Source organism: Echinops telfairi, unplaced genomic scaffold (assembly GCF_000313985.2).
Source record: "Echinops telfairi isolate 266 unplaced genomic scaffold, ASM31398v2 ScPeMD7_7458;HRSCAF=8496, whole genome shotgun sequence".
NCBI classification, from domain to species: Eukaryota; Metazoa; Chordata; class Mammalia; order Afrosoricida; family Tenrecidae; genus Echinops; species Echinops telfairi.
In genome coordinates this window covers 36,458,144-36,465,123 of record NW_022111358.1, presented here as the reverse complement: position 1 = coordinate 36,465,123, position 6,980 = coordinate 36,458,144, and the positions used below count along the sequence as shown (strand labels likewise).

Sequence of the window (6,980 nt, the reverse complement as noted above, 5' to 3'; positions counted from 1 at the left end):
GTCACTACCCACTCTAAGTTGAACGTAGCACCTCATCTTTGTGAACTATGTTACGTCAACGGACCATAGTGTCTCCCAAGACTATGATCCTGGCCTATTGGCTCATGCCCTTGAAGCGCAGTGTTCGACTCTGTCTATGATGTATTCCTAACTTTGTCCACCATGCTCCACCATAGTCAGGGCTCTCTGTCACCTCTGCTCTTGCAGGACCCCTGGCCCGGAACTCCCTTCTTCCACGTGGGCCATTTCCCCTAAATGGCACCTTCTCTGGGATATCTTTATAGGAAGGCATCTCTCCCTCAAGCCTCTGTGCCTACTTCATTTTCTTCCATGACAGTGTAAATCACCAGCTGAAAAACTATCAATAAATATTTATTTATTTATTGGTATTCCTTCTATATGACTCCCACCCACTTTAGAATGTCAACTATCTTAAGGCAAGGATTTTTTTTTCTTCTCTCAAACCAATGGTCTTAAATTATTTATGAATTCTCAATCTCTTGATGCAGAAGCATAAAAATCAAGGAAGACACCAGGTATCTGCCAGTGCAAGTTCAATTGACCAGAAGGTGGCCAAGTCTTAAACTCAGCCTGGCAGAACGCTAGTGAACCTTGGGAAATGCTTTTGGCGTGCCATCCCACAGAGGGCGTCTCCCTCAGCCCCGGCTTGGTTCTTCTCCGGTGTCGTTATGACCAGTTTTCATCTGAAGCCATTGGGGAATGGCCAACCTGAGTGTCTTATGTGCAGACAGCAGGCTGCCCCACTCAGGAAGACAGAAAAAATGGGGAGTGGGGCGGAAATTTTGCTCTCTTTTCCCCTGTATTTCACGTGCCTGACACAAAGATACTCAGAGATTATAGAAATGGAAAATGTCTGCGTGCTTGCTGTGTGCCAGGGACTGGTCTAATGCTTCTCCCTTTGTGCGCGCACTTCGTCCTCATGAGGAACCCCGGGGATTGGCCTTGTCACCTGCATTTCAGACGTAACGCCTGGGAGCCTAGAGGGTGAGGGGTGTTGTTTGTTTGGCTTCCCAGCCCTCTTGAGCCTTTGCTCTCCACCTCGGTGCGCCACCAACTCTGCTAAACAGAAGTCCATCTCTGTTGAGAGGATGACATTGCAGCGACGTCCAGCCAGTAAGAAAGGCCTTTGTGCGTGTCCCTGTGTGATGGATGTAACCAGTAACAGTGGCTCTTCAAACTACATAAAGGCAACAAACTCACAGGACTGCTTTTATCCAGATAAATAAACTCGCGATACTTAACATGTGGTCAGAAGAGCCCAAGGAGAATACGGACTCTACAGGCCCGTCGGAAAAAGATTCGACTCCGTCAGCCATTGTTGCCACGGGGCACTGTCAAGTCCGCTCAGACACAGCAATCCCATGTCCTACAGAAGGAGCCACGGTCCACCCCTGTACCACCACCCCACTATCCTTGCCACATTTAAGCTCGTTGGGGTAGCCACCAGGTCCTTGACTGCCTTATTCTTTTCCCTGGCCCTCCACGTGACCAAGCATGATGTCCTTCTCGAGGGTCTGGCCGCTCCCGATCACCCGACTCAAGGACCTGTGCCGAAGTCTTGCCCTCCACGAGGGAACAGCTTTCCTTCTTAACACCTTAAAGGTTTTTATGCGGGAGATCTGCTCAATGCAGCACACCATTGAGTGTCTTGGCCACTGCTTCCTTGAGTGTTGATTGCGCACCCAAGTAAAACGAAATCCTTGACGACTTCAATCTTTTCTCCGCTCGGCGTGATGTTCCTTGGTGATCCAGTGGTGGTCGTTCCTGTGTCCTTTGTCTCGAGGAGCGGTTGTAGTGTCTTAGACGTGGCTATGAGTTGGAAGCCACTAGAAGTCAATGGGTTTGGTTTATTGGATTTTAGTCGTTCTGACTGAAGGTCGTGGTTTTTGATCTTCATCAGCAAGTGTGTCAAGGCCTCTTTGCCTCCAGCAAACAAGGTTGTGTCATTTGCCTGTCAGAGGTTGTTAGGAATAGAAGTCAGAAATAGACTGGGTGGTTTATCGATGTCTTTGCCATGAAACCAAAAGAACTGGGAGGTGCCTGGTTACTATTAGTGAGCATTCCAGTCAAAGATCCCATAGAAAGATCCTGACCAAAAAGGGAGAAATAGAGGAACAGAATTTAAAATTGACATCGGCGCTTGACTTTCTGAATCCACGGAAGGTAGGTGAATGCCTGAAATAATATTTAAGCCTTAATTTTAAGACATCTCGTGAAGTCATCTTAAAGCCAAATAATAGTTTAGCTTGACTAGTGGGAATAAAAAAAAAATTTTAAAGGCTCTTCCAGGCTCTGTCCCTGTGGTCAGCATGGCCGGTGGAAATCAAAGAGAACTTGCCCACCAGGAAAGCAGGAAGAAAGCCCAGGAGATTAGCAAGGGGAAAAGGAAAGAGATAGCTTGACTCCCTGTCTGAGGAAGCAGAGGGATTCTGAGATCATGCAATAGACTCAGAAGGCAGCTAGTGAGAAGTCCATGCAGACAGAGGAAAAATGATGACTGGCTATTTTGGAAAACCTGGGTGCTACTGCCAACTAGGTGTGTCGTGTGCTATAAGATGGAGATTTTGTAGAGTGAACCATCATTACATGTTATCATTTATCCTTATAAAATGGTCTATTTTAAACTTTACCTTTTGAGACAATTAAAGTTTATTGTGCCAACCTGGCTGATAAACACGTGGGTTAATTGAAGGGTGGAGAGATAAATGGCTCGGTGAGCCTCGTCTTTCTAGTTCTCGGGTCTCTTGCTTTCTGATGGTGGACCAGGGTGCAGCTGTCTTAGCCAGTTCGCTGTTTCAGCTGGCAAGGCTCACTTCCTGCAAGACATCCCCAAGGAGAAGCCACATGGACTTACCCCGATGCAGCCCTGGGTGCTGGGGCAGCCGTGTGGAGAGCCCTGCCAATGCTGAGATGTTTACACATTCACTGATTCAGCTTTCCTCCTGCAGTCGGCATTATTGTGTGTGTTTTGTGAGATGGAGGAGGACTTTGTGGATTGGTGTCAGACATATGGGTTAATGTTGGACTTGTGGGCTTGGGCAGCACTGGGTTGGGATGTTTTCTTGATGTGCACTTAATCGTTATATAAAACTTTCTCTTATACAAGAGTGTCTGTGGATTTGTTTCTCTAAAGTACTCAGACTAACACACCTTTCAACCTTAGTGTGATGTTTTAGAAACATTCTTCAAAAAAAATGATGAAACACTTAAAAAAAACAAACACTAACTAGGCATGTAAAAAAAAGTCTGCCTTCAGCATCATACTCTTTTTAAAAACTATTAATTGACAACAGCAACTGGGAAACTAAGATTGGGACTGTGGTAGGTGGGGTTGTCTAGAGAAACAAAACAAGGGATACTCATAGATAGAGAAGAAAGAACTTTATATCAAGAAAAGCCCTGCCCAGGCCAAGGCAAGTCCCTGGGTCCAATCAGCTGGGCCCTCTTCAGAATCCTACAGCTGCAGGTCAATGACACAGAAAGGTGAAGCAGAAGCAGTGAGATCACGGGCTAGTGGGTACAGAGTGGCATGTTTCTAGGGTTGGTGGGAATGTGGCAGGGTTCTGACAGCTCGGAGGTTGGGTTCTGACAGCTCGGAGGTTGGGTTCTGACAGCTCGGAGGTTGGGTTCCAGGACCAGGGCCTACATGGGCCCAAACTGCAGGGAGATGCAGAGCCCCAGCAAGTAGGGTGGAGTAAGGAGCAGAGAGGAAGTTCTCAGTGTCTCTCTTATCAAAAAGGCCACACCCACAAGGAGGAGGCCTCATTAAGCTGGGACCTGATTGATGGGTGGGACTCCACCCCTACACTTTCACACAGGTTCCAGTTGACATAAAAACCGAGCTGCCATGGGAACCTTTGGGGACAGGGAGCTTATGTTCACGGAGGGGAGACAGCCCAGAAAAGGGTTGCAGAGCTCCAAGAACATGATGCTGCACGTAGAAAGTGTTGAACTGGTGGTGTTCGTTTTGCTGTGTACACCTTCCATGGCAACAAGATAAATACGGGTTTAAAAACAAGCAACATTTGGGGAAACAAGTTGCCTTATACGCCAGCTGTCTTTTGCGAGAACAATCTAGTGATGTGTTTTGAGAACTATTTCCTCTTTTTTATCCCTTGTCGCACGTATCAGTCGGAGCTCTTTTGGTTGGAAGCGACAGAAACCCTGTACAGACTGCTTCAAGCAAAAGACAATTACTGTCCCAGACTGGACTCCCTCCATGAAAGCCAACTAGATCACTCATAACTTTGTCTTCACCTCAAGATCATTGATATTGGTCATTACTGGTCCCTTGTGAGAGGCTAGAAAGTTCGGACCTGAGGAAGGATGTAAAGCCAGACTAACTTGGGGGAGACGGAGAACTAGTTAGAAATAGACAGCTGTTAATCCCTGAAACAAAGCCCACGTCAAAGGCAGGTGCCCAAGGAATCCCATCTCTTCTCTGAGCTCACCTGAAGCCAATAAGATGGAAAGCCCGGGGCTGCCTCCGATTGATTCTTAAAGCTCCAGAAATTCTGGGTTCTAGAATGGCCTTGGGGAGGTGCCCCCCACCCCAGGAGTCCAGACCCTTTGAACTGGACCAGGACCGGCCTGTCCGGGTCATAAAACTACACTTCTGGGATTGGCCTGGAGGTGGCGCCTCTGCTGCTGGTCTGGAACTGCAACCTGGATCAAGGTTCAGGCTAGTCTGGGAAATGCATGAGGATGTCGGCACTCTGTAGAGAAGGCCAAAGCCCAGAAGTCTGGGCTGGACTCTTTCATCGGCCTCGGAGAGGGAAGCCCAAGAGCACTGCCATGTCCTCCGCCCGCTCCGGACTTGTGTAGAACTCTGCCTTTACATCGGAGCTCAGACTCAAAGTGATGTGGGTTGCCATTACCATACCCCAGTTCTTTTTTTAAAAATTCCGAAACTAGACTTATCATGGAATCCTTCCACCATACATCTTAAAACCCTCTTCTGATCGTTTATCAGGCAAAGATAAAAGCGAGCAAGGCTAGACTTGGAAAGCTGGGAATATTCTCATCACCGCCCCATCCTGAAGCAAGGCAGCCCCTTCCACAGTGGTGTGGGGAGCCGGGCCTTCCCCAGGGAGTGGGTGACCACTTGGCAGCGCTCGCTCTGGAGGGTTTCCCTGCAGTCATTTCAGGGCCACAGCTCGGGCCAAGAGCTTAGATCTTAGAGAATGGGCTGAGGCTTGCCTGCAAGGTTGCCTTCCAGTCCTTGCTTCTGTGACCTGGGTCTGGTTTTCTGAACATGACTGAAAGGAGCCCAGCAGCCGAGCAAAGTGCTGTCCTGAGGGAGTGATTGCTCGGAGTCAGCGGTACACTGGTTGCTAAGGGCAACCAGTTGCCCCTGAGTCCATTCGGACTCATGGTAACCCATGTGTGGTGTCCGAGTGGAACCGCTCTGGACGGTTTTCATTGGCTGATTTGGGGGAGGTAGGGTGCCAGGTCTTTCTTCTGCGGTGCCTCTGAGTGGACTCAAACCTCTAGCCTTTGGGTTAGTAGCCAAGCGCCCTTTGTACTACCTAGAGAAGCCGAGGGTGGAGCCTATGAAATTAGGTACAGATTAGCCCTGGTGTGTATGTATGTGTATCTGCTACCTGTCTTGTCTATCTTTCCAAAACTCACCACCAACAAGTTGATCTTAATTCATAGGGTCCCTGTATTCACAGCGACCCTGTATCAGCTTCCTAAGACTGTAAATCTTTACAGGAGCAGACAGCCTCATTTTTCTCCCAAGGAGCAGCTGGTAGATTTGAACCACTATCCACGCAGTTAGCTGCTCAATGCCTAACCCAGAGCCCCTCAAGGGCGTCTGCCTGTCTCCCCAGGGCAGGGCAAAGTAGACCCATTCCTTCCAGTCTCAACCCATGGAGAGATGCACTATGCTAGTCGCTGGGGGGCGGGGGGGAAGCTTCACTCCAGCCTCTTAGTGATTTTAGGAAAAAGAAAAATCTTACGTGCTAAAAGCATTCGCTAGTTATGTTTCACTTACCATATTTCCTTTCCGCTTTAAAAGAAAAAAAAGGTCTTTTGTTTTATGATCAAGCTAACATACATTCACTTTTTGAGTAAAGCAAATAAATGTTTAATAAAATTCTGAATCTCCTAAGACATTAGCTTTATAGCTTCCTGGCAGAGCAAGAGGCATTCGGGTGGGTGAGAAGATAATGAAATCGTTGAAATGACTCAGGGTGACTTTAGCCGATCCAGGAAATTAAAAAAATATTCTACTCCTGTATTGCTCCCTGAAAATGACCCATTAGGAAGATTGAATGGGGCTCTGAAAACTCTCCAGTGTCACTTGCTTCCCTGCCTATCTGCCAGGCGACCAGGTCCTGAGGGCAACAAGGGCCAAACGGAGCACTGGATGGAAACACAACGCAGAAAAAAACAACAAAAAAAGGTTGTGTGTAACTTTTCCCCTGGAAAGAAGATGTGCCTTCCAGAGCCAGGCCAGCAGGGGCTGAGGATTCTTGAATGAGGTGCCTGCGGTTGGAGGAGAAGAGGCGACCTGTTTGAGGGAGTCTTCATCAGGACTCCAGTCGAGAAAAAACGAGACCAGCTGCTGTTTCTAGGGTGGGCGTTTCCCGGGGGCTTCAGGGAGGGCTCAGGAAGGCAGGGATGAAAAACACCAGGATTGTCTGAAGGCAGAAGACTATTCTAGCTTGCAACGCACGTCTCTCCCCAATGTGTTACATTCATACCCTTTTTTTTTCCCCCTCTCTCCCTTTCCCGGCTCTGAGGGCGAATAGTGATTGATTTCCTTATCAAGGTGGCGGGCAATGCATATGTCACAGCTTCTAGGGCGCACAGCAAATCGGAAACCATTGTTGGGCCCACGCAGCTCTCTGCTGCAGTCGTTCAATCATCAGGTATGCCAGCTGGAATATGTTTTACAAATTTGCTTCCTAAGTGTTGTCTTTTGCTGGTAAAGGAAGCGGTAGCATGGCATG

At 48.2% G+C, this 6,980-nt stretch overlaps 1 pseudogene; it reads left to right on the top strand.

Moving 5' to 3' along the window:
* Window positions 1-2,330: 2,330 nt before the first annotated feature.
* On the top strand, window positions 2,331-2,515 carry LOC115872877 (annotated as a pseudogene).
* Window positions 2,516-6,980: the final 4,465 nt, after the last annotated feature.